The following is a 25,615-nucleotide window of genomic DNA, read 5'->3' as shown; positions in this document are numbered from 1 at the left end:
GCTACCGGCACACCTCTCACATAACTTCCGTATGTGACGTAACACCCTCTTATGCCAAGCAGTATGGGTAATGTAGTGAACTCCACATCATCACAAGCGCTTTTTACAATTTTCATTCTTACAAAGCAGCTGTACATGAGACATATTGACTATAAGCAAAATAATTAAAGTTGTACCTGCAAAAAAAAGAAAAAGTTGAAAACACAGAAGACAGACATACCCACATACAAAACACTCCACACACACAATATGCACACGTACTAACACACATAGACATAGAGACACACACACACACACACGGATGCACACGCACACACACACAACACACACACACGTACATACACAGACAAGTACGCACACACACACACGCTCAGTGAGAGCACACATTTAAGATAAAGGAGAGAGAAGCACAGGTCAAATATAACAGACTATAAATTCCTATATGCAATATTAATTAAGTAAAACTTTAAAATTCTAAAGCAGCCCCCCCGGCCAGGCAAATAGTGCAAAAACAGTATGCAAACGGTGGCGAGGAACCCAAAACTCTAATCGAGAAAAAAAACCTCAGGAGAACCCAGGCCCAACCAGGGGATTCCAGTTCCCCTCTGGCAAAAGCTGCTGCCTCTGCACAGCTCCAGAGAGCTTGCACAACAAGGCTAAATAAAATAAATAAACTTACTAATAAGGTAAATTATAGTTTAAGATTATCATTAATAATCTAATAGCATTTGAAATTTTGTGGTGAAGACGTGTCAGGTGACCGCGTCCTTCTTTATCCAGCTCTATCATCTCAGCTCTTGTCAGGTCGCCACTTCCCATTCTCCGCTCTACCATCAGGTGAGGCCATGAACTGCATCCTGCTCGCTGTGGTAACCTTGGAACAATGAGACAAGACTGGCTGAGAGTAGAGTACTGTTCTGAACTCTTTGATGCAACAAGTACATCAGTTGTGTTTTTGGTTCCGGTTGATCTAACTAATGCAGCCTAAACCCTCAGAGGATTTATATTATGGAAGAGTAGTGTATGCAAGATTAAAAAGATGCGTCTTTAGTCTAGATTTAAGACTGACAGAGTGTGTCTGCCTCCCGGACAGTGCAGGGAAGACTATTCCAAAGTTTAGGCGCTAGATAGGAAGGATCTACCACCTGCACTTGATTTTGAAATTCTAGGTATTACCAACTGACAGGACGCCTGAGAGCGTAATGCACGTGAAGGACTGTAATACAAAAGGAGTTCATTCAAGTACTGAGGAGCTAAACCATGTAGGGCTTTATAGGTAATAAGCAAGATTTTAAAGTTAACGCGATGCTTTATAGGTAACCAGTGCAAGGTTGACAGAACCGGGCTAATATGTTCATACTTTTTTGTACGTGTAAGAACTCGAGCTGCCACGTTTTGGACCAGTTGGAGTTTTTGTAATAAGCCTGCAGGGCAACCACCTAACAGTGCATTACAGTAGTCTAGTCTTGATGTCATGATGCATGAATTAACTTCTCTGCATCTGACATTGACAGCATATGACGTAGTTTAGATATATTCTTAAGATGGAAAAACGCAATTTTACAGGTGTTGGCGACGTGGCTCTCAAATGACAGATTACTATCGAATAGAACGCCAAGATTCTTTGCTGACGACGAGGGTTTTATGGAACATCCGTCAATAGTTAAACAGTATTCTTGGTTGTTACTTATAGCAGTTTTCGGTCCAATAAGTAACACTTCTGTTTTGTCCGAGTTCAGTAATAAAAAGTTGTTACTCATCCAGTTTTTTATATCGACTATGCATTCCATTATTCGATGGAACTGCTGTGTTTCATGAGGCTTCGAGGAAATATAAAGTTGAGTATCATCAGCATAACAGTGAAAGCTAACTCCGTGTCGCTTTATTATATCTCCTAGAGGTAGCATGTATAATGCGAAGAGCAGAGGCCCTAAGACTGAGCCCTGTGGTACACCGTACTGGACTTGCGATTTGCGTGACACCTCATTGTTTATTGCTACAAATTGAAAACGGTCGGATAAATAAGATTTAACCATTTCAAAGCTATTCCTTTAATGCCGACGTAATTTTCGAGTCTATGTAGGAGTGTGCTGTGGTCAATGGTGTCGAATGCAGCACTAAGGTCTAGCAGCACCAATAACGAGATACAACCTCGGTCAGACGCCAATAGCAGATCATTTGTAACTCTGATCAAAGCAGTCTCTGTACTGTGACATGCTCTAAATCCAGACTGGAATTCTTCATTGATGTCATTCCTTTGGAGGAAGGAGCATAATTGAGTTGAAACTACTTTTTCCAGAACTTTATATATGAAAGGTAGATTCGATATAGGCCTGTAGTTCCTTAGTTCTCTAGGGTCGAGTTGGGGTTTTTTGACAAGGGGCCTTATAACAGCCACCTTATATGCTTTAGGCACATGTCCTAATGTCAGAGATGAGTTAATAATACCAAGAAGAGGATCTATAATTTCTGGGAGCATCTCTTTCAGTAGATTTGTAGGTATAGGGTCTAGTATGCATGTTGTTGATTTAGATGATCTAATAATTTTAGACAGCTCATCTTGATCTACGGTATAAAATAATTGCATTTTCTCCTTAAGGGCGCTGTAGTTAGTTTGTTCAGCGGGTTTCACTTCTGATTGCATTGTTATAATTTTTTCTCTAATATCTTGGATTTTATATGTGAAGTAGTTCATAAATTCATCACTGCTATGCTGATATACAGGATCAGAAGTCACTGACGAATTATTTTTTGTTAATTTAGCCACTGTGTTAAATAAAACCTAGGGTTGTGCTGGTTTTCTTCTATTAGTGATGAAAAGTAGGCGGATCTAGAAGTTTATTAGGGCTTTCCTGTATTTTCTGAATACTATCCTTCTCATGCTGTACAAATACCTCTAATTTAGTTTTCTTAAAGTTCGCGCTCCATTTTTCGGGCCGCTTTCTTTAGAGCCTGAGTGTGTTCATTATACCACGGTGTTGGGCTGCCATTTTTAATCTTTTTAAACGTAGTGGAGCAACTTGTGTCTAGCGTTACCTGAGAAGGTGGAATTAAAATTTTCAATGGTAGTGTCAAGATCTTCAACGTTATTTCTCATGAGTTTGAGACAATTCGGGCAGATTATCGAGAAACGCATCTTTGGTAGTTGAAGTTATTGTTCTACCATATTTGTAACAATGAGTTTTATTTGCAGCCGTAGGCCAGTGAAGCAAACATAATACCAGATAATGATCCGAAATGTCTTCACTCTGCTGAAGGATTTTAACGTCGTCCACATTTAACCGTAAGACAGTATTAAATCTAAAGTATGATTACGAAGGTGAGTGGGTCCTGAGCACATGTTGACTAAGCCCATGGAGTTAAGAGTGTCTTTGAAAGCCATTCCTAAGGCATCTGTAACGTTATCTACGTGGATGTTAAAGTCACCAACGACAAGGAGTCTATCTGCGGCCAGTACTAGTTCTGATAAGAACCCACCAAATTCTTTAATAAAATCTGTGTGGTGCCCTGGAGGCCTATATACAATAGCTAGAATCAATTTAAAAAGAGTTTTATCTTTGTATTAGGTGTTGAAACATGAAGAACCATGACTTCAAAAGAATTATATTTAGAGTTCGACTTCTGGGAAATGCTAAGAGAGTTATTGTAAAGTGCTGCGACACCTCCCCTCTGCCTTTTAGACTGAGGCTCGTGTTTATAATAATAATCTTGGGGGACAGATTCATTTAAAGCAATATAATCATCTGGTTTTAGCCATGTTTCTGTCAAACAGAGCATGTCTATTTTATGATCTGTTATCATATCGTTAACAAAAAGTGCTTTATTAGAGAGAGATCTAATATTTAGCAATCCGAGTCGTAACAGTTGATTATCTGTATTTTGTTCATGTTTAGTTTGTTTAATGTTTATTAAATTACTTTCAAGAGGTTTACGCATTATTTTATGTTTGCTAATCCGGGGGACAGACACAGTCTCTATTTTGTGATGTTTGGGAGAACGGATTACTACATGTTGTACATTTTGTGTATTCTGCGACGTGAGACGGCAAGCAGACAGTTGGTTAAGCCATTCTGTCTGCTCCCTGACCTGGGCCCCAGCGAGTCAAGTTTTAGCATTAGCATTAAGACTTTTAGCATATTTCTAGACAGGATGGAAGTCCCAGCCCAGGAGGGATGGAGACCATCTCGTTTCAACAGGTCAGGTCTGCCCTCAAAACTCTTCCAGTTATTTATAAAAACTATATCATTCTGCAGGCACCACTCAGACAACCAGCATTTAGTGATGATAATCTGCTATAAATCTCATCACCACGATAAGCATGAGGGGGCCAGAGAATGATACAGTGTCTGACATCATGCTTGCGAGCTCACACACCTCTTTAATGTTATCTTTTGTGATCTCCGATTGACGGAGTCGAACATCATTTGTGCCGACGTGAATGACAATCTTATCTGAATTTACGATTAGCCTTAGCCAGCACATTTAAATTTGACTTGATGTCAGGCGCTCTGGCTCCCGGTAAACATTGGACTATGGGGCTGGTGCCTCTATGTTAACGTTCCGAACAATAGAATCACCGATAACTAGGGCACTTTCAGCAGGTTTCTCAGTCGGTGCGTCACTGAGCGGGGCAAACCTGTTCGAGACTGTAATCGGAACGGTCGAGTGATGTTTTGTCCTGCGACTACGCCGTCTCCAGTCACGAAGTTTCCCAGCTGCGGAGGATTTTCAACCGGAACCGAGCTGTGTGCGCTAATGTTGCTCGCATCCAAAGTGTTTTCTATCGTCGTTAAACTCTAAAGCCATGGCTCAGATTACAGGATTCTCGGCCAGATTTTACCCCGATTTCCCCTCCGAGAATCTTTGAAAAAGATCGGTCCAGAACCTCGATCGGGTCCGAGGTTCGCCCCAGATTATCACGTAATGTGAGGCGTTCACAGATCGAATCTTACACCTCCCGATCTGCTCCGAGAGAAATCGGGGCCTGCCCCGATCATATCAAACATGTTTGATATTTAGGATTTTAAATCAGGGTGATGACGTTGGTACTTTCTGCAACAGCCAATGAGAGGCACATCTGCAAGGTGACGGAGGTGACTGGCAGACCTTTAAAAATGTCGACCGCGAAAGCTCCTGCAAGGGTACTGTTGGACAGCGGAGATGGAGGAACAACTTGTGGCAACAGACATGATTGTCTATATAATGTATCCTCCAAAACAAACCAGCAGAAGAAAACTGGGGAGAAGTCGCTTGGTTTTAAATGTACCGGGTAAGTTAACTGCTAACGCGCAGCTTGTAGTTTCGTTCAACAGATTGTTATTTGGCTATAGGCATACATATAACGTAGGTGGACCGCCAGCGTGATTAAGGGTCAAAAAATAACAATAAACAAAACAGACCACTGGGTAGCAAGGCCTATCTCAAATGCAAAAACTTCAGTGGGAACCGATAATACAAATAAACCGACCAAGTAGCTCGGCAAAATCACCGGTACAAGTACAGTAATACACGGACGAAGGCCGTATACACGCACAGCAAGAAAGTTATATAGAAGCAACAGGTATTCACGGCGTTGGCTTAACCTCAGGAGATACGGGCATGCGGGCAGAGCGAACACTGGAAAATGTAAAATACTTATCTTCCACTACCAAGCTCTGCCGATCCCCCACTATTTATAAAGTGACCGACATATAAATCTTTAGTTAGCTGTGCTTACCATTGCTCCATCAGAGCAGACATTTTTCGTTATATAACATAACTTCGCTGCCCAAGCACACTACTAGCAAAAAGCATTATAGCACCCCCTGCTCATAATACTTCCCGCGGCTTTGGACAGACAGACAGAGAATCATTCAGAGAGCGACAAAGACGTTACACAACCGTTGCCAGGTGAGATCACGTGAAATTAACTTTGCGATGTCCCTTTGTTTACTTCTGTTTCCCGGTGAGATGACGTAAGAGGCGTCCTCTGGTATGATAATCTTAATATTATCCTGTAGTTTGGGTGTCTTAGGATGTCTTTTGATGTGCAATTATGAAATAAAAATACTTCCAATCAAACTTTCTAAATTTTTATTTTTGCACTTGCTACCTTTAGGCTTATTTATAAACACAACTTTACCCCCAACGTTTTCTTATCTGGACATTTCACATTCATAAATGCAAGTTTACAACGGGCAAACCTATTTTTGTAGTGCTTGAAAAAGAGATTCAAATGTAGATGTGATGTCAACATCTAAAAATAGTAAACCCATTAAAACGGTTACTATTAGCTCCTTTTACAAAACTGCATATCCTATGGATATGTAAAATATGTGTAATTTAGTTGTACACTGATGAGTGTGAGCTTGTTTAAGAATTTAAATAAAATAATCTGTTAAAATTCTCCTTATTGTGTGCTGCAACCAGAATTTAAAATCTGTCAGGATTTTAAAACTCCTGTAGTCTGAGCCAGGCTTTACTATCCTCAGATAAAGATTGGATGGGAGACTCTAATTCTAAGATCTTCTCTGTCAGCCTAACTATTTCCCTGCATTTATCGCATATAAAACCCTCGCATCTGACAGAGAAGGCTAAGCTAAACATATGGCATGAGGTGCAAGTAACAATAATAGTAGCCATACTATTATTAGAATAGAATAGAATAGAATAGAATAGAAGCCATATCTCACCCGGTTTGAAGTGCAATTCCAATTTACCAAGGTTGCTCGATGAATCGTAGTATACTCACTTAAAAAGAGAAACAGTTAGCAAACAAGACAAACCAGAGGCAAGATGATATTCCACAGTGTAAACAGAAAGCAAGCTAACACGCTATTGCTATGCTAACGGCGTTAAGTTAACTATCACTTTTGGTTTAGAATCTTCAAGTAAATAACAAGAACAGGGTTATTGAGATATCAGGATAAGTTAGCAACGACAATAATAATTAACGATAATAAAATACACTAATATTAGAGTGAAGTGGTAAGCGCACTGATACAAACAAGCCGCCGGCAGCGATGCAGGAAACAGGAAACAGGGCAGGAAACAGGAAACAACTCTCATTGTCATCATTAGGCATACCATACAGCAGTCTTGACATAATGAGTAAATAATTAAATTTCAACTCTAATTTAACTGTTGAATCCACAGAAACACATTTTTCCACTTTTATTAAACTACATAAAATAGAATGCAATATTTATAATAATAACAATAACTCAAAATATTTCAGATCTAAAGACGGTGCTGTATTTCACTATTTACATCATATATATGAGTTAATCCTGGGAAACATTCTGTTTGAAACAAGATTTTGATAGCTTGTTATGTTGCATTGCCAGATCTATTGACCTGCTGTATGACTGTCACAATACACATCATATCTAAATGCTTTTCAGGATATAAAACAGAAGAGATTAGACATCACCAGAGTGAATTTAGAAAAAAATAAGTGATTCTGTTTGAAACAGAGGAGGGCAACATATTTTTTTAACCTGTTAACTGCATTATCAGATAAGGTGACCTACTGTGTGACTGTCACTGTACACATCACATCTAAATGCTTTTCAGGATATAAAATAGAAGAGATTAGACATCACCAGAAATAATTCATAAAGCAATAAAGTGATTTTGTTTGAAACAGAGGAGGGCAACGGATTTTGCTAGCCTGTTGAGCAGCATTCATGTGTGTGTGTGTGTGTGTGTGTGTGTGTGTGTGTGTGTGTACCCATTGTTATGGGGTCAATATTACATTTGTAGTTTTTATGAAAAATAAACGGACTACATTCCCCATGATGCCTTGCACCTGCACTCCTGCGGCCATATTGATTGTTCCCCACACCTGATTCTCGCTACCGTACCCTTTATATGTTTGCACCTAACCTTTGTTTTGGGTCCAGTCTTGTTGTACGTCGGATGTTGTAAGTTGTGGAAGTTGTATTTTGAATTTTCTAATGCACTACCTCGGACTCCTTTTGGATTATATATGTTTGCCTGTTTTGTCCCATGGATGTTATTATTTGGATTTATATTCCCTTGGATGTTTACCTGTATTTACAATGACTCTGATCTTCTTGCCTGGACTCATTAAAATCACGTATTCATCAGTTTCCTGTGTGGCATCGTTCCTCATTCAATAGAACTCATACAGAAGGCTGGATCCCAAACAACGTGATGTCCACACCATATTCATCACCGGACCCCTTCACCATCCTAGAACCCTTCACTGACCCCTATTCAGAGACCCAGTTGCTGCAGCTCTGCCAGGACGGCATGTCCCTGGAGAGGTATGTGGAGGACTTCTTCGAGGCGTGCTCGCTGGTGAGTTGGAACGACCCCGTCTGTAACAATTTATTTCTGTCGGGACTGGATGATGAGCTGTTCGCTCTCATTATGCTTCCCAATGCAGATGAATACCCCCTGGAGGACTTTATTAACAGAGTCCTCCAGGCAATGGGGTATGAATTCTGCATCGGGGAGGGCGATGGGAGCGAGTACAGTAGTCATTGGGTCCCGGCTGTAAATGGCGGGGTTGTTTCGGCTCACCCGGAAGGCATGCCTCGATCCTCCGCAGTCCAGTGTTCCGAACCCCTCGGATCCTGCCTTGAACCAGAGACCAGCCAGCCACCACGCCTCACCTAACTTTTGTCTGCTCCCTTCCCCGCTGGTCCCTCCCAGCCGGCCCATGGTCCCGCCCAGCCTGCCCATGCCCCCCCCCTGCTGGTCCCGCCCAGCCTGTCCATGCCCCCGCTGGTCCCGCCCAGCCTGCCCATGCCCCAGACTCCACTTCGGTGCTCTGACCCAAAGGCTACACCTCGGCTCCTACCTCCCTCGTAGTCACCGTAGCCCATCCTCCCTCTAGCTCCACAAGGCTCCCTCGTCCCTCCTGCTCCGCCTTGGTCAGTCGTCAACCGCCCGCCGCCTCGGGGCTCCTCTCCTCTGACTACGCTCCGTCTGTCTTCGTCAGGCTCCTCCTTATCTCCAGCTCCACCTACATCCTCACTCGCTCTGGCTCCACCGTGGTCTGCCTTGGCCACGCCTTCTCCTCACACGGCGTCGAAGTCCAGCGGCCTCAACGCCCTCATCTCCGCCCTCGAGAGTGGATTCCTGAGACCGGAGTTGAAGAGCACCGCAAGCTCCTCCTCCCCAAATACGCCATTCTCGGCGACGTCCAGGAACCTCTCCACATATTCATCCACGCTCTCGCTCCCTTGGCGAAGTCCGCAGAGGTGGCGAGCTAGGTGGGACCGTCCAGTGTTCATGCTGCCTACTGGGTTCTGGTTGTGCTCGTCCGTTCTGTCACGGCTGGTGTGGCGGAAGAACCCAAGTGCAGGCAGGAGGTGGGTAAGGGGTTAACAAAAACTTTATTTTACAAATAACAACCAAAATACCCACGAGGGGGGTGTCAAAACCAGAACAGAACTGGTATACAAAACTTGAAATCAAATACTTCCCTCGATGGGGCAAAAGTAAACTAAACGAGGTACGACACAACGTCACAAAACAGGGAAAGGTAAACCAAATAAACAAACAAGGCAAGGGGATAACACGAAGCACACTAGGCACAAAAACTCACGAAACTCAGGACGAAGACGAAGACGTAGTGCATTAAACTCAGGCCGTCACATAGAACACAAGCACAAAGCACAGGGTACAGGGTACACAGTACAACGGACGAGCAACAAGACAATGAAACATGAGGACTATTTAAAGGGAACACAAACGAGGGATAATAACACAGGGCAGGTGAGGGTAATGAAACACAGCAGGGAAGCAATACAGGAAACCAAAGGGGCGGGGCCAATGACAGGACACGAGAAAACACATGGAGTGTCAAAAAGATAAACACCCCATGGCTTTCTCACACTAAACCAAAGGCTTTGTCATGACTCTGCCACAGGACCAAGAAAACCATGACAAGATAAGGCAGAGTCGTGACAACTTGAGTACATGAACCTACTTTGAATGCTGCTGCACGTCTTTTAACTGGCACACGTAAACATGAGCACATTTCCCCCATTTTGGCCTCACTTCACTGGCTGCCTATTCAATTTAGGATCCATTTTAAAATTATTTTATTAGCTTTTAAAGCCCTAAATGGTCGTGCACCGCCCTACCTCTCTGAGCTTCTACACCTGTATGTACCCACCTGCTCTCTCAGGTCAGATGATCAGCTGCTCCTAAGTGTGCCTAAAACTAAGCGGAAGCTCAGAGGGGACCGTGCTTTTGCTGTGTCGGCTCCTAAATTATGGAATGCTCTGCCTCTGCAAGTTAAACAGTCCTCTTCTTTGTCTATTTTTAAATCCCTTCTTAAAACCCATCTCTTCGCTGTGGCGTTTGACACCTAGTAAGATGTTGACTTTAATTACTCTAGTTATTTATATTTTTTTCTCGTTTTTGATTGCTTATTATTGCCTGGTTATTATTTTACTCATGTTTTTGTTGTCTTTTACCTCGTGTGAGCTGTTATGTCTTTATTATGATGTCTTATTTATTTTTCTGTACAGCACTTTGGTCAGCTTTGGTTGTTTGAAAGTGCTTAACAAATAAAGTTGTATTGGATTGGATTGGAGTTCAATCGGCATGTTCAGCCTTTGTAGCATGTCGTCAAGTCAATAGACTTTCCTACAAGCCCTCTCATGACAACGTGCATGAGAACAAAGCGCATTCTCGTGCGCTCGCACCAGTAATCAATTGCGCCTTGTGAAGGTAAGCATGTCAGCTGTTTCCTGTCATGATTCTGCCCTCTCTTGTCACGCTTTTTGAGCCTTGAGGCAGAATCATGACAGACCCACGTGTTTCATGTGGAGAGAGGTATTTTTGTCCTTATGGCTTTCCATACACTCTCTCCGGTCTCGTCTCTGTTCCCGCCCTCTCGTCTCCTCATTATTGCTTGTTTATTGTTTCATGCCCTTCACCTGTTACCCTCTTGATTTTATCCCTTACTTAGTCTTGGGCCGGGTCATTTTGTGATGTTGCCCTTGTCACCCACCTTGTCCTGTATTGCTACGTAAGTCTAGTTAGTTATTTGTAGTCATGTCTAGTGTTGTATTTAGTCTGGTCTAGTTTAGTGTAGTCAGTTTATGTTCCTGTGTACCCTTCCTGTTCCTACCCTTGCTGTTCTGTTGTTTTACCCCCTCATGGGTTTTTGTTTCTTGTTTTGTATTTATTATTAAAAATCCTTGTTAACCCCTTACCCGCTGTCTGCGCTTGGGTCCTCTGTCCTTGTTCCCACAACACGTTCGTGACAGTTTTCGACTGTTTGCGGCACTGCCCAGACCGATTCTGCACATGACATTAAAGTACAGTGAGAGTGATTCAAGGACAGATACCCAGCTAACACAATACGTTCTGACAACGTCGCCAGTTCGTATTCATTTGGTCACCGTGACATTACTTTGTGACCACGTTCTGAGGACATCTTGGCAACATTCCATTTCTTAGAATTTTTGCTTGTTCCAGAAACGTCCTAGCCACGTCCTTAAATAATGTCGTGAATTAATCCCATGGAGAAACATTGTAGTGATGTAATGTACTGGTCTTCAGATAACCTGGACACTGGTCATTTGATTAATGAATCTGGTCATTCCTGTTTATTATGTTATTGTATGGAATATTTATGATCAGAGTAAAATCTGTTATAATGTCAAGACGAATGCTATAAATTCAATTTCCGACAACCATTAAACAGGAGTTTAATTCGATACCACATTAAAACTGCATTTCTATTTATTTAGTGTGCGCGCACGTGCCTTCACTGTTCTGCAAAGAGCCGCGCTCTCGCATCATTTAAACATTAACGGTCATTTCTTTTTACCCCACTGCCTGATGTATTACTTTAGCGGTTTATTAATATTCTTTCTTTACTTCATACCTTACAGATGTGAGAGTAAACACATATTTTAGTGATTTTCGATCGATTTGCCGCATGTGTAAATGAACTGACCCTGATGTTTGTGAGAGTAACTAAAGAAGCTTTCGATTGTTGTTTCTAAAAATGGACAGCCTGCTAAACTTATGTGGTAAGACAAGAATATAACGTTAAGCTTAAAAATAATGTTTATTCATTTCTGTCAATAAATATCTGCTTTAAATCCTCTATATTGTGTTGCAGTCTATGAATATTTATGTCATGTACTACAGCATAAATAAAATATCTGATTGTGATGTACAGTGCTGTGTTGAGTTGTATAAACGTTATACTGTGCTTTATATAATTTTAATAGAGAATTACTCCAATTATGCCTAAAATTTTATTTTTAACGCACAGATTAATCTCAAATTAATTGAATCCTCCATGTGAGGGATGATAATTGTTTAAATTAAGTTAAAAAACGATTTTAACAACATGACTGTTTGGTCGTTAAGACATGCTCATCACGTCCCAGAAACGTTATTTGGTATGTTGCTGCAACGAATATGGTACGTTCCAGGTATGTCTTCAGGAGGTAATCACCATGTCCCATCAACGTCCAATGTTACATCGTCACGACGAATATGGGAATCACAAAGCTACGTCACTGGAACATTCCCAGCAAACACAATCATGTGGGGCCCAAATGGGTTGCAACCCGGGCAACCCAACTGGGACCCAGCTAATTTTGTCCACAGTTTCCATGGTGGCCCCACATGTGTTAGCCCAGATGAGCTTATGGTGGGCCCTTAATGGACACCATATAGGCCCCATTTGGGTTAACCAGATAGCTCCCATTTGGTGTCTACAGGAGTCTGCCTAGATGGGTTAATGATGGGACCCAGCTAGGTCTTATATTCGTCTCTTATGTGCCGCAATAAGTATACTGTATAGTTTGTATGGGTTACATTATTTTACGGTAAATCCCTAAATCCAAACATTTAATCCATTAAAATCCTAAAGGTATTTAATGAATCGAAACCAGTAGTGCATGCTTTTAAGCAAAGTTTTTTTGAATTAACTTTTCATTTGAACATACATAAAATGTGACGATTTAAACTTTATAAAACACATGTACATTTACAACTTTATAATACACATGAATCTTGAAAAAAGTTAAAGCTACTGAAAGCATTTGGCATAACTTGTATATCTGGGCTGTTAAATGATTAATCGTATTCAGAATAAAAGTTTGTATTTACATAATACAGTATATGTATGTGTACTGTGTATCATTGCATTCTTAAACATACAGGTGCTGTTCATATAATTAGAATATCATGAAAAAGTTGATTTATTTCACTAATTCCATTCAAAAAGTGAAACTTGTATATTATATTCATTCATTACACACAGACTGATATATTTCAAATGTTTATTTCTTTTAATTTGATGATTATAACTGACAACTAATGAAAATCCCAAATTCAGTATCTCAGAAAATTAGAATATTACTTAAGACCAATACAAAGAAAGGATTTTTAGAAATCTTGGCCAACTGAAAAGTATGAACATGAAAAGTATGAGCATGTACAGCACTCAATACTTAGTTGGGGCTCCTTTTGCCTGAATTACTGCAGCAATGCGGCGTGGCATGGAGTCGATCAGTCTGTGGCACTGCTCAGGTGTTATGAGAGCCCAGGTTGCTCTGATAGTGGCCTTCAGCTCTTCTGCATTGTTGGGTCTGGCATATCGCATCTTCCTCTTCACAATACCCCATAGATTTTCTATGGGGTTAAGGTCAGGCGAGTTTGCTGGCCAATTAAGAACAGGGATACCATGGTCCTTAAACCAGGTACTGGTAGCTTTGGCACTGTGTGCAGGTGCCAAGTCCTGTTGGAAAATGAAATCTGCATCTCCATAAAGTTGGTCAGCAGCAGGAAGCATGAAGTGCTCTAAAACTTCCTGGTATACGGCTGCGTTGACCTTGGACCTCAGAAAACACAGTGGACCAACACCAGCAGATGACATGGCACCCCAAACCATCACTGACTGTGGAAACTTTACACTGGACCTCAAGCAACGTGGATTCTGTGCCTCTCCTCTCTTCCTCCAGACTCTGGGACCCTGATTTCCAAAGGAAATGCAAAATTTACTTTCATCAGAGAACATAACTTTGGACCACTCAGCAGCAGTCCAGTCCTTTTTGTCTTTAGCCCAGGCGAGACGCTTCTGATGCTTCCTGCTGCTGACCAACTTTATGGAGATGCAGATTTCATTTTCCAACAGGACTTGGCACCTGCACACAGTGCCAAAGCTACCAGTACCTGGTTTAAGGACCATGGTATCCCTGTTCTTAATTGGCCAGCAAACTCGCCTGACCTTAACCCCATAGAAAATCTATGGGGTATTGTGAAGAGGAAGATGCGATATGCCAGACCCAACAATGCAGAAGAGCTGAAGGCCACTATCAGAGCAACCTGGGCTCTCATAACACCTGAGCAGTGCCACAGACTGATCGACTCCATGCCACGCCGCATTGCTGCAGTAATTCAGGCAAAAGGAGCCCCAACTAAGTATTGAGTGCTGTACATGCTCATACTTTTCATGTTCATACTTTTCAGTTGGCCAAGATTTCTAAAAATCCTTTCTTTGTATTGGTCTTAAGTAATATTCTAATTTTCTGAGATACTGAATTTGGGATTTTCATTAGTTGTCAGTTATAATCATCAAATTAGAAGAAATAAACATTTGAAATATATCAGTCTGTGTGTAATGAATGAATATAATATACAAGGTTCACTTTTTGAATGGAATTAGTGAAATAAATCAACTTTTTGATGATATTCTAATTATATGACCAGCACCTGTACATGCATGTGTATTTTTAAGAAAAATATGAACATTAATAAATGCTTGTATAATTGCAATTATTGGTAAATATAAGTACATAAAAACAAATATATATGTATATATATATATATAGGAAATATTTACGTTTATAAATGCAAAATCAATATGCATAGTAAACATACACATATATTATGTAGAAACAAACGTATTGTTCTAGATGTGATTAATCACAATTAAACACTTAACAGCCCTAAACCTTTAATATATTTTACCGGAAAAAAAACTGTGCAGCTCCTCGGTCCTCTCTCTCCAAACAGCCCTGTGAAAAGACAATAATTACTCAACCACGATACCACTTTTCACAGTTAAAACAAGAAGTGTCAGGTTAGCATTTTGGTGCCAAACATCAAGATTTAAAAATAAAGAGTATCTTAAGACTTTTACCTATCTTGTTCTCCACGTGCCCTTGCAGAACGGTTTCCTCCCCTGTCCCTGGCACCGATTAGCCACTTTAAGACAGCCTTTTCTGCATCTTTTCTTGTAATTTGGTTTGTAAGTGAATTTTTTTTCAAGCTTCCTGTAAAACACATAGAACATTAAAATATAAAATTTCAAAATTAAGCCTGCAAAGGTTTATTAACCAAACAAACACAGAAACAAGGGCACAGGGCAACATTTAAAGGCATAGTTTACCCAAAAATGAATTTCGTCTCACAAATAATGTTAAAATCTGTCCATCTAAAATTGTCATTATTTTTCAGCCAATGTATAGGTCCTTTTCCTTGCCATTACAGTGAAAAAAATGGAATATAAACATAGGGGCTGCTCACACTACACCAATTGAACCATGCCTGGGCGCATTTGACAGATAAAGCTTGGGTCCATTGACTAGTGCGAGCGCTGACAACCATTCACTCACAGTCCCCTGGCCTGGTTAGAAGAGTTGGGCTTGAGTGTGTGTGAATTTTATTATTATAAAATTTTAATTTTGTGATTGCTGCACCACAAATTAAGTTACTTATCATTAAAATAAGATGTACACATGGTCCATATTCTCATAATCTGGAATATTGACTGTCCAAGTATGGACAATTATTTGCATACAATCAAACTAATTTGATTCCACTAATTCATGAACAAGCTCAACTCTACCTCATAACCGGTTTGCACATGAATGTTACAAACAAACCAAGAGCAAGTAAACATACCATATACAAGCGCAAATAGTCTGAGGCCCTGAAACTCCCGCTTTCCATGCCGGCCAACAAAATTGTACTCTCTTGCTAAGGGGTGGTCAAAAAGGAAGGCCATCATTCTTCTTGTTGCTTCATCAACAGTACTCCCTCCAATTTCTGCTACCAAAGCAATCTAATTGAAAATAGGACTATCATTATTGGGGAGATGACAAAAAAAGTAACCTGAATATAAAAAGCGAGGGAACTGCAAAAATTTAATTTGTTGTTTTTCTAAATGGTATAATGACTATTTGCAGTTTTATCTCAGTGTTTTTATTAGAATGCAACCAGAAAATGTATAAGCAGTATTTAAAAAAAGAGGTATTGAAAAACAAGGCCCCACACTGTAAACACTGACTCTTTGCATGTTTTTCTTTTTTTGCCAAAAAACGCCTTTAAAACTTAAGATATGCTAATTTAAGATATCCAGTAAAACATAGAAACATGTGGCAAAATAATCTACAAACACAGAAGTAGAAAACTTTGCAAAACACAACATTTATGTCACAGTCAATACTTTTGGTCACATCTCGGGTAAAGCCATAGTTCCCTTTCTGTCGGTCTCTCGACGTTGTGTCGAACCGACAGATGGGGTTCGTCCCTGAGAACCAATCGCTTCCGACTTCTTAGAAAAGGCCAATGAAGATTGGCGAATGAAATTTGCATGCCGGACTCCGCCCCCGGAAATCCGGGTATAAAAGGGAGACGGTGTGCATCATTCATTCACCTTTTGTTCTTCGGAGCCTTCGCTGATGAACCAGCCACCACCTCGCATGCTTCCCGGGCCATGACGAGAATGGCTAAGGCCATACCGTCCGCCAAGGTGAGCGGCGAGGGTGATATGGGGGCCACTGCGAGCGTAAATCCATCAGCCAAGCGCTCGCGGACCGCTCGCACCCCGACTCGCTCGCCTCACCGTTCCCTAGCAGACGGTACCACACCATCTGCATCCTCATTCACGCATTCGGACACGATGTGTGAAGAAGATGAGATGTCTATTGCAGCATCGGAGAGCGATTTTCTGGCATCTGATCCCAACGATTCCTTGCAGCTCCCTCCCAAGGGGGGTCGAGCTCAGGAAGAGGCGGATTTCGAGATGTCGGCCATGCTTTCCCGGGCCGCCGTGAGCATTGGATTAGAGTGCACTCCGGTGCCTCTCCCTCAGCACTCGTGGCTGGATACATGGTTCTTGCGCTCTGAGCGCGACTCCAAGCCGCGCCCAACCTCGGTTCCATTCTTCCCGAAGGTGCATGAGGAACTGACGAAGACAATGGAACGCCCCGTACACGTTTCGGCTCGTACACGTCAAACCAGTTCCGGAGCTCTTTCTTCCCTCGATGGGGGGCAGCTAGGGGTTGCGTCGACGTTCCCCAGGTGGAACGTGCAGTCGCGGTGCACCTGTGCCCGCAGGCGGCGTCCACCTGGAGAGGTCGACCGAAACTTCCATCCAAAGCATGTAGGACATCGGCATCATTGGTGTCGAAGGCCTACGCTGCTGCGGACCAAGCTGCCTCCTCTCTCCACGCCATGGCCATCCTGCAGGTCCACCAGGCCAAGGCGTTGAACGAGATCCATGAGGGTAAGACCGACCCAGGGTTAATGCAGGAACTCCGCACCACCACCGACCTCGCCCTACGGGCGACCAAGGTGACCGCGCGGGCCCTGGGTCGGGCGATGTCCACTCTGGTGGTCCAGGAGAGGCATCTCTGGCTTAACCGTGCGCATATGAGCGACGCTGAGAAAGTCCGCTTTCTCGATGCGCCCGTTGAGCAGGGTGGGTTGTTTGGTGACACTGTCGAGGACTTTTCTCAGCAGTTCTCGGCAGTGAAGAAGCAGACGGAGGCGATCAGCCACATCCTTCCCCGCCGTGACTCGGCCGCCCACAGGCCTTCCAGAACCCCGGAAGAGGACATTGAAGAGGAGACCGCCACCCCGTCAGCAACCTTCTAGGAAGAAGCGACCCTGACGGGAAGACCCCAGGGAGGTTGACACCATCGGGCCCGACCCCAGCCACGCCATTGCTGGTCGGTCGATCTGGGACGGTTCCTGCCCTGTCCCAACACCAGCTAGGCCCCTTCGTTTCCAATCTCCCTGGGTGTTTCTCACAGCCGCTCTCACCCTCTGTCAGACGGTGTTCAGCAACTCGACGTTGCGTCTTGTCCAGGCGCAACATCGAATGTACATTGCAGCCCTCAGCACTCTCAAATAGATGGTGCGTGGAGCTGCATCGCCAGGCAGGCAAACAAGCAGAGCCAGTCTTCTCCCCGGGGGTCTGCCCCCGGCGAGAGACCCGCACTGCCAGCCATCGAACCACCCCCCGGAGGGGCGATGAAGCAGATTGTATCCTTAGTCCCCCTGTCGCGGTCCCTGGGAGCTTGGCTCGAGCTTCCCATACGTCAAGATGGCTGAGGGACACAATCCGTCTCGGCTATGTGATCCAATTCGCCGGAAACGTGCCCAAGTTTTGGGGCATCCTCTCTACCTTGGTCAGAGGTCAGGATGCTGCCGTACTACGGGCCGAAGTCGCCACCCTTCTGGCGAAGGGAGCGATCGAGCCCGTCCCCCTAGCCGAGATGTCCAATGGGTTTTACAGCCCGTACTTCATCATCCCCAAAAAGGGCGGGGGGGTGCGCGCCGCGCCCCATCCTAGATCTGCATACCCTGAACAGGCACCTGCACAAGCTGCCGTTCAGGATGCTCACGCAGAAGCGCATCCTGACATCTGTCAGATGTCAGGATTGGTTCATGGCAATCGACCTGAAGGACGCTTACTTTCATGTCTCGATTCTCCCTTGTCATCGCCCGTTCCTACGGTTTGCTTTCGAGGGTCAGGCATACCAGTACAGTGTCCTCCCTTTCGGTCTGTCCCTGTCCCTGTCCCCACGAGTCTTTACGAAGATCGTGGAAGCCGCCCTCTCTCCCCTCAGGGAGAGAGGTGTGCGGGTACTGAACTATCTCGACGACAGGCTTATCTTGGCACACTCGTGAGATCTGTTGTGTACACACAGGAACGTGGTGCTCCGGGACCTAGATCACTAGGGACTACAGGACAACCGAGAGAAGAGCAAGCTCTCCCCTGTGCAGAGCATCCTCTATCTTGGTATGGAACTCAACTCTGTCACCATGACAGCGCGTCTGACTTCAGAACATGCCCAGTCAGTGTTGAACTGCCTGGAACATTTCAAGCAGTCAGCGGTTCCCCTGAAACAATTTCAGAGGCTCCTGGGACACATGTCATCCTCGGCGGCGGTGATACCCCTCGGATTGATGCACATTAGACCGCTCCAACACTGGCTACAGAGTCGAGTTCCCTGGAGAGCGTGGCACACCGGCAGCAGGCGGATAGTGGTTACGCCTCTCTGCCGGCACACCCTAACCCCTTGGTCTTCCATGATCTTCCTTTGAACAGGGGTTCCGGAGCATCAAGAGGAAGGAGAGGAGAGGAAGAGGAGCATCAAGTGTTACTCGTTGCACCCCACTGGCCCAACCGGAATTGGTTCTACAACCTCCGCATAGAACCGGTGTCAGCCCGCGTCCTGCATGGCGACATGTAGGACCGGCAACTGGTAGGGTGTACGCCTATGATGGTACCTTCCCCCTCTCTCGAGTGGGTCAGAGTACTATTCAGCCTCCATTCTTTCCCCACTGGGCGAAGAACAGGCACTCCATCCATCACTAAGCAAGCACCCCCTGTGGGCGGGCTGGGCAGAGCAGCCCTGCCCCTTAGGCCGGGTACCACCTGAGTTATTCGACATGGCTCTAACCGGACCTAGTGCTACCAGACGTTGCAACCCCCCAACTAGGCAGTTCCGTCTGATGTATCCTCATGCTGGTTCCCACCTTGGTAACCCATGACCTTCCCTAGGTGGACCTCCACCTCGCGGTTAACTCCTTCAGTCCGCACTTCTTCCCATGAGTTCTCCCCCATCGGTGAGACCATGTTGGTATTCCTCCCTCCGGTAGGAAGTGGTCTCTGTAGCGCATCCCCCACTTGAGGAAGTAGTGCTTACCAAGTGCCTTACGGTACCAGGCGGCTTCTCGCTGTTAGAGAAACAAGACCGCCGCCTGTGAGGCCAAAGGCAGGGGCCTTCCCACCTTTCAAGCAAAGCTCTGGGACCCCCTACCTACCCACTGGTAGGTTACAATTTCGCGGTAGCGCTCACGGCTGACACGCCCAGGCCAGTCACCGTCGCTTCGCTAGAGTTGTGACAGGGCACAGTGTTGTGGCGTTTTCCATAGGAACCCCATCTGTCCGTTCGACACAACGTCGAGAGACCGACAGAAAGGGAACGTCTTGGTTACGGATGTAACCTCAGTTCCCTGATGGAGGGAACGAGACATTGTGTCCTTCTTGCCACAACACGTGCTGCCCACTGCAGCAGTCGTGAGAGGTCTCAGGCTCCTCAGAACAAAGGTGAATAAATCAGGAGCCATAGCTGTGAAAGGACATTTCTATAAAATGTCCTATAAACCTATAAAAAAGAAAAACCTTGTTTAGACTATATAAAGTGAAGTGAAAGTGACCTATTTGTCAGGTATGGTGACCCATACCCAAAGTGTGACCTCTGCATTTAACCCATCCAGAGAGTAGTGAACACACGCACAGCAAGTCATGAACACACGTACACCCGGAAGCTATCACTGCAGCGCCCGGGGAGCAAGTAGGGGTAAGGTGCCTTGCTCAAGGGCACCTCAGTCGTTATCCGCCAGCCCTGAGAATCAAACCAGCAACCTTCTGGTCAGGAGTCTGACTCTCTAACCATTAGGCCACGACGGCCTAAAGTAGCTGATTACTGCAAAATATAGATGATACTCAATCAGGATAGAAATGATTCAATTTAGGATAGTAGAACAATTTGCATGACTTTGTAATCTCCTTTATCCCATTTTGAAAGAATAGTAAAAATATCCATTATTTCATCTGACAATTCAGGATGCCTTGATGGCATACACATATTCATTTTCGCTGGTGGAAAAAGGCATAAAGTCTCTGAAAGAAACTTACATAGAAAATACACAGCATCATTACATTATAACATTATTCGCATTGAGATTTTGAATTCCGCACAAAGTTTCCTGAAAGCACCATCTCCCTTTTCCTTCATGATCTTCAGGATCCTCTCCACTGAAAGAAAGAAAGAGTTCCATCGTGTGGCATTTGGACGAATTAACTGCATACTACTTTCCTCTTCTATCATCTCTGCAGCTTTGTTGGACCGGCCACTCTTCCACAAGGCCCAACATTTGGAGAAGGATGATCTTGATAACCTTTTGTATGTTTCATCCAATTGAGCAGTGTAAACATCCACAGTGGAAACCAGGTTCAGAAGATGGCAAGCACAACGTTGATTCCTGGGCAAATGAAATTCAAGATCATCCTTGGCTAGAATTTCAGGAACCTCAACCAATTCAATCTCCTCACATTTCTCAGATTCATCCTCATCTTCTGTTGGGGTTGCTGTTGCACTTTCTGTATTGTTGCTGTGTACTTTCTCACCTCCATAGACACGAAAGGCTTTCAAAAATGTTTATCCATTGTCTGTTGGTATACAGACAACTTTTTCATGAATCTCAGATTTAGAGTGTATGTCATGTATTGCAGCTGCAAGAACATCAAATGTGTGCGACCCCTTTAATTGTCGACAGGCAAGTGCTGCAGAGCATCGATGTAGATTGTCTGGGTCAATCCAGTGCGCTGTAATACCTATAAAGCTGCGCCCCCATGAACTCCAGCAATCAGTGGTTGTACAGATGTATTCCACCCCTTCATTCCTCCTGCGGCTTTCTCTATCTTGGCACAGATGGTTGGTCTTGTTCGTACAGTAGAGTTAGGCTGCAAGTCATGAATCAGGTCCTTAAATTCATCTTTTTCAACCACGCTAAAAGGTTGGAGACCGTATACAATGAATCGCATTACAGCTTTGTCAGTTGCTTGAGAAATGATCTTGATCTCTCCCATTTTGAGTTGTTTCTTTAGGGGCTCCATATTTTTGCTCACACTTTTCCTCTTCTGTGCGATGGAAGTCAGGTCTGAGTAGCTTTTCAAGTTATGTGTTAACATGAAACAAAGAGGAGCAGTGTTATTTTTTAACTTAGTAAAATACATATTAATTCAATGATAAATGCATCACAAACTCACAGCTAAATACACCTGGGACCCGTTTCAATAAGGAGGTTCAACCAACACTGAGTTCAAATGTGAACTCTGAGTTGATTTACTCAGAGAATCGCTACTCTGAGTTTTTGGTTTCAGAACAGCTGATTTGAGTTAGTTCAATCAACTCAAAAAATTGATTGAAAAGTTTATCCTAGGTTACGCGCGTGCACCACGGCTTTAAAATAGCGCGATTCACCATGGCAACGGCATGTGACGAAAAGTGCTCCGTTTATCTCTCACCAGTCGAATTGGAGGTACTGTTATAAGCGTACAGCGAATATGAGCACATTTTTCAAAAAAAGAGCAACACAGCCGCAGCAGCAAAAGAAAGAGAGTCAGCGTGGGAGAAAATTAAATTCAATTAATTTTGTTGAAACCGTCAAAATGTGAATTATATCTATATATATAAAATATTATATATATATATATATATATATATATATATACACACATACACTCACCTAAAGGATTATTAGGAACACCTGTTCAATTTCTCATTAATGCAATTATCTAATNTTTTTTTCCATGTAGGTACAATCCTTCTGCAATAAAAAGAACATGGCAGCAGCTGAAAATGAAATATAAAACATAATTCAGTCAGGTGAGTTTAAGGAAATAAAATGCTCTTGCTAGTAAAATGCCTGACTGGAAAATATTTGATATATTAATTAAACTGGCCTTGAAAGTTATGAGGATGTGAGAACCGAGCACTGTGGCTATAGAAGACAGAAAGCTGGCCATGCTTGCACCTGCTCCCCCAAGAAAATCATGGCTGTTTTTTCTAAATTCTGTCTGTAAGACAGCTATGCACTGGATTGTATAGTCCTAGAAACCACAACCAATGAAAGTCATCATCGGTTGCAATGGCCTACCAGAGAAAATCCTCTCTGCATGTCTTAATTAGGGTAATGATATTAATTTGACTATTTCATTTCTACTCAGCCAATAGAAAGAAGGCAGAGGCACAAAAAACTGGAGGAGGACCTGCACCACCACCTCTGACGGATGCAGAGGAGATGGCCTTGAGCCTCAACACTGGGCGACCAGTGGCTGAGGGAATTCCTAAAGGGAGTTCATCAGAACCTGTCACTCCTAAGGATACAAGTGCATATATAATAAGAAAGAGGCCTACCTATCTTGGTTTGTACAGGCTCTTTCTGATAGTTACATTTATTTCACTTTGGCCTTTTTCTTTGCACAAGCAGATTCTGATGGTAATGTTTGTCTTGTCACAACAGAACCCCAGGCAGTTGTAAGTGGCGTACCCAATGCAGCAGAATTTAAGGGCATTCTTGAAAAGTGAATACTACACCAAATGCTCATCTTCACCGGATGAAGGGGATGAAGAAACCTTGTCTGACACAGAGAGGCCTACAGAGGTAATGTTCATATGATGTATCTCCAAATCACACGCTCTGTAGTAGGCCTCTAGAGTGCTAGTTGGTATGTATGCACAACCTGACATGCTTCTCTTTTTTTGAACAGAGCATGGCAGAACAGGAGGAGGGTCCATCAGATTCTGACACACAAATTAACTCAGTTCATGCCATTGTTTAAATCTGCATAATTGTTTAGAACTCCAACATCTAACCTCAGTTTTGTGTTTTTCAGTTGCCAGTTAAGTAGCTATATAAGCTCCATCTCATTAAAACAATTACAAAAGACAGATAAAGAGCTTGTGTACTTGGACTGTCAGATCCTAAAAACAGATGTGGAAATTGAGCTCCTTAGGCACAAACTAGAGGTGGATGTACAAAGTATTGGAACAGTCTTACAACCTTATAGGAAACATAACTGTTGCTTTTGTATTTGTAGGACATAAAGAAGACCAAATGAAATGTCAATAAATTGAGTTTATTTAACAGTCCTGTGTTGGTGCGGTTTATTTGTGTCCAAAGACATATAAGCTCTGACTACACTTCCCTCCTGGAAATCCCCAGGGTGTATGAGGTCTTCCTCAGGGTCTTGAATTTGTAGGGCAGGGGGTGGCTCCCTTCTAATAATGGCAATATTATGAGGAGCAACACATGCCACAATAATGTCACAAGCCCTTTCAGGGGTCACACTGAGGTGGCATAGGCGCTGGAAACGTGATTTCAACAGGATGTTGCCCGGCCCCTGCTGTGTGGCACATTGAAGTGCTGCTGGGGGCCTAACTCAGGATCTGGGTAAGGGGTTATGAGTGTAGGTTGGCACAGGTAACCCCTATAACCCAGCAGAAGGCCATCAGTCTCCCCTGTAAGGTCACATTGGTTTAGTGCTTTTCCACAGACAGACAGACATGACCATGTTTTCAGTGCATACGTTTACTTACCTTGGCACGATATATCCGTAAGTCATGATCTGAGCAGGGCCACTTAGCCTCCACATTTGTAATTTTGTGTGCAGCATCATATATGATCTTCACAGTGACAAACAAAGACATTATACAGTAGCTACTGTACTTGGACACAGTCTTCGACATTAGGAAACATTAGGTCATGTCAGTGTACCTGCACATCCGATTGACATAATCGGCCTCATTTTGGGAAGGAGTGATAATGGGAATATGGGTGCCTTTTATTTATTTATTATTTAATTATTAGCTTACTTCCAGAGGTGGCAGCAAGATGTTCTTAGCAGAACTACATTTATTTGATCAGCCTAAATTAGAAAGATGTACACCATTCACCTGCAATCCTGTGAAACTCCTCTTTGATGGCTGTCACAGGTTTGTGGCCAGGAAACTTAACAAAAATGTGCAAAAAGTGCTTGAGAGCGAGGCACACTTTTCTGACCGCTCTGCATACAGTTGCCTTGCTAATGTGTTCTGCATCCCCGGTGTTATATAAAAAGCTACCATTAGCAAAGAAATGTAAGGCCATACAAAGAATCTGCTCAATGTAAGAGCACGGCCACGACGAGTGAGGTTTGTGACGAAAGGATGAAGTGTGCATATACAGTATGTAATGGACTTGTAATGGAAAAACGGTATCGCTCAAATAAAAAATCCTCTGGATATGATAAAACATCCAAACGGGGCCTCAAAATTCTCTCCTGATGTAAATTTAACTCTCCACGAATTAATGCAGCTTCCTCATCTACTGGTTGTTGAATAAACGGACATGCCATTTTAATGTCTGTGTGACGAAATTGTGCACGTGTAGCGGTTTTAGCTAGTTAAAATAATGATGAGCTAAGCTCACCAAATATGGTTCTCCACCAGATCTATAAAGATCACATCCATGAAATGAGTTATTTAAACCATCAATTTCAGTCAAGGAATTAGTTTAGCTCAAAGGAAAATACGTATAATAATCGTGATCAAATATACATATTTTACGGTCTCTGATAGTGATATAAAGCATAACAATACTTGTATGCATTCGTCCAGCGAATGCATCACTGATATTATATACTTTACATCAGTGGTCACCAACCCTGCTCCTGGAGATTGACCGTCCTGAAGATTTCAGCTCCAACCCCAATCAAACACACCTGAACTATCTAATCAAGGTGTTCAGGTTTGCTTGATAATTACAGACAGGTGTGCTG

Source organism: Triplophysa rosa, linkage group LG14 (genome assembly GCF_024868665.1).
Source record: "Triplophysa rosa linkage group LG14, Trosa_1v2, whole genome shotgun sequence".
Classification (NCBI taxonomy): domain Eukaryota; kingdom Metazoa; phylum Chordata; class Actinopteri; order Cypriniformes; family Nemacheilidae; genus Triplophysa; species Triplophysa rosa.
The sequence above is the reverse complement of the archived record's forward strand: the minus strand, read 5'-3'. Positions refer to the sequence as shown.